We start from the raw sequence: 4,733 nt of genomic DNA, 5'->3' as shown, positions 1-4,733 counted from the left end.
CCGCCCCCTGCCACTGCTTCTAAAAGCCCCAGGCATGGGGGCTGGGCAGGTGCGGAGCCGGCAGGTGGGGGTCAGGCCCCCAGCCGCCCACCGCCAGAGACCAGCTGCCATTCCATCTGCCCCAGGCTCCCTCCCAGGGAAGGCAGCGCCTTGTGCCCTGGCGTGACGGAGTGTCACGTGCCATGCATGCTGCGTGTCTGTGCTTGTGCCCACGCGGGTGGGTGATAGGAGTGGGGTGGCGGGGGAGGGCCTGCCAGCGTCTGTGGCCAGAACCACTTGTGGATTGGGAATCTCTGGGGGAGAAGGAGGATGTGATTGGATTTCAAAGCTCCTTGCTTAGCACCCACATGGAGGAGAGGCTGGGGGAGCAGCGTGGAGGCAGGGGTCTCAGCCGTGAGCCTCTCCCTGGGGATGTGTACCAGTAGACAGAAGGTTGAAACTTTGGATTTGCGAGCTGGCAGACCGGGATCCACATCCTGATTGTGGGCTATGATTTCCTTTTGTCGAGCCTGTTTCCTTGTCTGTAAAATGGGCGCAGTGACAGAGCTGGCCTTGCAGGGGTGACTGGAAGTGTATAAAGTGGGTGCCGTGTGGAGACCGTTACGAGGCCGCCCAGGAGGGGCACAGAGAGCCTGGGGCACTGCTGATTTGTAAACTGAGGGTGGTGCCCGGGTGGGAGCTGTCACGCCAGGGTGGATTACGAACACCATCTTGGCCCAGGAGGAAGCTGCCACCGCTGGATCCTCCCCAGCTGTGGTTCTGGGCTCAGCACTGTTTGGGGGACCACAGGCAGACTCCCCACATAGCTGCATCCTCTCCTGCTCCCCCAGGAGACCGACCAGGCGTCTCCCCCACCCTGTAGCTACTCTTTGACCAGGGGATGTCACACCACTTCTTACCTGGGGGAGCCAGGACTGACTGGGATGGAGGCAGAAGCACGGAGGTCCAAGTCTCCCCAGAGGAAGAGGGAAAACCCGGGGGACCCTAGCCCAGGGCCGCCCCTTTCCTGCTTCCTGCAGGGGCGGAAGGAAAGGGATGCAGCATCAGGGCATCCTGGGTTTAGTTTCAAGGCCCTGGGCCTCTGCTAAGTGGCTCTGGGGCCTCAGGTGAGTCACTGGGCCTTTCTGAGCCCCAAGATGCTCACTTGTCGGAGGGAAGGAGGAGAGGTGTGGTGACACACAGGGAAGACGTGGGCTGGAATGAGGTGTGGGCGTTCGTGTGTCCTAAGCTCCAGCCTGACTCACTGGAGTCCGGTGATGAGCAATCTGGGGAGCAGCAGGGAGTGGGGTGCAGGGGGTGCATGAAGCTGTCCACAGGGATGCTGTGCCCCCAGCTGGGGGAGCCGCAGTGACCTCATTCCTGGGCTCGGGGCCCCTTCAGAGTCAGCCTGAGCTGACCCTCTGGACTGCAGAGCCACAGTTGGATCCTGGGGGCGAGCTGGGGCAGGCGAGGTGAGCTGGCCGCTCAGTCCTCAACCGCACCTCCCGGAGCGACACTAGGGGCTTTGGCATTTCTTATTCTGTACCAGGCTTGGCTAGGTGCTTTCTGTGTCTTTTAGTCTTCCTCAGTCTCATCGGTATTCTGAGCACCGTTTCATAGATGGGGAACCGAGGCCCAACGGTTTACATAACTTGACCGAGATCACACCCTGACAGCTGTAGACCGGGACCCTAGAGTCCAGCCCACAGCCCCAGGTGGCTCTGGCTTTGAGGCTGACCAGGGCTGGGACTGCTGGCCCCTCGCCGGTGCTGCTCCGTGTTTGGCAAGAGAAGTCACCCGTCAGCCTGGGACCCACGGGGCGTGTGCCAGCGGAGCTCCTCTTCAGGTGGCGTGAGGGGCGGAGCTCTAGTCCAGCGCTCCGAGGCTGGGGCGCGATCTGGTCCCCCATCACGGCTCCTTTTTCTAGCCGCGCAAGGGAGTCTGAGAAGAGCTGAGATTGAGAAACCTCTGCTTTAGCGTTCACAAAGCAGATGCCGAGGTGATGCTGGCGCCCACAGTCTGGGCTCTGAGGGACCCAGCTGAGCGCGAGCGTGGGTCCCTCCAGCCGCCCCTGCGCAGATCCACACGAAGCACCGGCTTATTAATACTCGCAGGGCGGCTGCCGAGGCGGATGCAGTAACAAAGGCGGCCTCTCCCGCGCACCGCAGGCAGCCTTACATAATTGCTGGGAGCCAGCACAGGCTGGGCCAAGGGTGGGCTGGGACGGCGAGGAGGAGCGCCCGTCGCTGGGCTGCACCCAGAGCCCCGGGACCTGGTATGAAGGGGCCTGGGCAGGCAGGCGGCCCCTCAGTCTCCGGGGATCCCTGCCACACACACACACACACACATACGGTCACCCCGCGTTGAGGGGGCAGAGGAAGGATCAATGCAGTACGTGATGAGGGACTTTCAGGAGCCCACAGACCGAAGTCCTGGCAACCTGCAGGACAGCCCATTCTTCAGATGGAAACTGAGGCTCGGGGTTGGCTTCCTGAACCAGGATTTTATGTCATTACTTTCTGGGTTGTTTTTTTTTTGTTTTTTTTTTGAGACAGTTCAGTTTGGGTCCCAGACTGGCCTCAGAGTTGCAGCAGTCCTGCTGCCTTAGCCTTCCAAGGGCTGATTACTGGCCTGTGTCACCACGCTTGGTTTGCGGCAGGATTTTAATCTCCAAGTTTGTCAGCTCCAAAGCCCTCAGATCCTGCAAGCCTTTGTATCACCATGGACCAGTTTTTGCCTCAGTTTCCCCCAAATACCCTGGTCCTTCCACACCCCTAGTCCTGTGTGACATCCTTGTGCCCCCAGCACAGTCTCCCCTCTGAGAGGCCTTTCTGCCAGGAAGCCTCAGCCTCTTGCAGCTCCGGAGCGCAAGGTGAGAGCAGATGCCACCCAGCTCCTTGGAAGCTGCTGTCACCTGTCTGCCTCATGGGGTCCTAGGCTCCACCCCACCTCCTCATTGGGCACCTGGGGGAGTGAAGGCCACTTCCTGGGCTCTGCCCTCCTACCCCGGCCTTAAGTCACAAGCAAAGAAGGGGCAGAGCCTCGGCTCACAAGGGACCTGGGTCCTGTGCTCCTGATGTCCCTTGCATGGAATCACTGTCACCATTATTCTGAAGTTCTAGGACTCGAACCCAGTACCTGGTGAGTGCCTGGCAAGTGTGCTCCCACTGAGGCCCCCCCAGCTCACCTCTCACAGGAGGATTTTGATCATTAGATGAAAAACAGTTAAGGATCACGCTGGGCTGGGTGGCCCATGCCTGTAATTCTAGCACCTGGGAAGCTGAGGCAGGAGGGTTGCCGAGAGTTCAGGGCAGACCAGGGCTACATAGTGAGTTCAAGACAGCTCAGAATACATAGTCAGACCATGTCTCAAAAATACAAAAAATAGTTAAGGACCAACATAGAGTAGGTGCTCAGTAATGTTCTTCAGTCTACTCTGCAGCTCCCAGGGCAGCTCTCCGTTTGCCTTTCCTGTTCCTGGGGCATTCTGGGGCCCTCCTGCGGGGGGGCTGAGGAGGAAGGAGGAAGAAGACTGGGCCCTGGTTTCTGAGCCAAATTCCTGATTGCTTTATGGCCTTGTGTTTAAGAGGAGTCTGTGTTTGCCAGTCTAGCGTGTGGGCTCCCAGGGCTCGGCCTGAGCTGTGCACCACTATCCCTCAGGTGGAGTGAGGGGGAACCTGCCCTGGGCCTTCTCAGGCCTGTGGCCAGGCCGCTGGAGAGGAGGTGGCAGGGGGGACACCAGGGCCGGGAGAAAGTTCCTGCAGGCCAAGAGGACTTGAACACCTCTCCAAGCCTCAGTTCACCCAGCTGGAAAATGGGGCTAGGATTAGCCCATTCCACAAGGCAAAAAGAGAGGCTGTCAACACGCCTGAAAAATACTGAAAGCAGTGAGTGTGGCCCATGTTTCTGTCCCTCTCCAGCATGGCTGCTGCCATCTCCACAGCCCTAATACCACTGTCATTCCTCCTAAAAGGTCCCCAATTCTTAAGCCACACTTAAATCATCTTCCTGGTTCTTGTGTCCACTGAGCTTGTTTCTGTTTTGAGCCCTTCACATATGCTGTTCCCTCTGCTGGGAATGCTGTTCCCTGCAAGCCTTCATGGTCTCAGCTGGAGGATCACTCCCGTTACTCAGCTGCTCACCTGATTTCTCTGATCTTTCAGCGTGCATCACCATCTAAACAGCTTTATGTTTCTACATGGACCCATTTCCTTTATCTGCCTCCTCGAACATCCACCCCTTGAAGGTGCTTTCTCCCTCACAGAGCACTGAATTCTCAGCACCTTGCTCCCTACATATTATATAAGCAGAGAGAGGGAGAGGGAGGGACTAATTCAACTGATAGTGTCAAGCAGGACCACAGGCTGCTGCTCCTGCCCCAGACGGAGTGGTGCAGCTGCACGTTGCAGCCTCAGCGTCCAGACCACCACAGATCTGCAAGATTTGTAATGAACTCTCAAAGGCTCTCGCTAGAACAAAGGGAGGCGTAAAAGCACGAGCACACACTTACACACTCACACACAGTGCAAGATGCGAGCAACCCCCCACCCGGTTTTGCAGCCGAGACCCCCTAGTCCGCGGAGGAGGGAGCCATCTGCAGCCAGCCCAGCTGCGTCTCTGTGCCTGGCACCGTGCTGGTGCATGCAGAGCGCACGGAGGGGAAAGCGGCCCCGCCCTCCCATGGCGGGGGCTGCTCCCCCTGCCTCGCCCTCTGCCCCCCTCTCCTGTTCTCTGTCTCCCTTCTGCTGAGCTTC

Source organism: Fukomys damarensis, unplaced genomic scaffold (assembly GCF_012274545.1).
Source record: "Fukomys damarensis isolate Sample0158 unplaced genomic scaffold, DMR_v1.0_HiC HiC_scaffold_27, whole genome shotgun sequence".
In the NCBI taxonomy this organism is placed as follows: Eukaryota; Metazoa; Chordata; class Mammalia; order Rodentia; family Bathyergidae; genus Fukomys; species Fukomys damarensis.
This window is presented reverse-complemented; position numbering follows the sequence as displayed.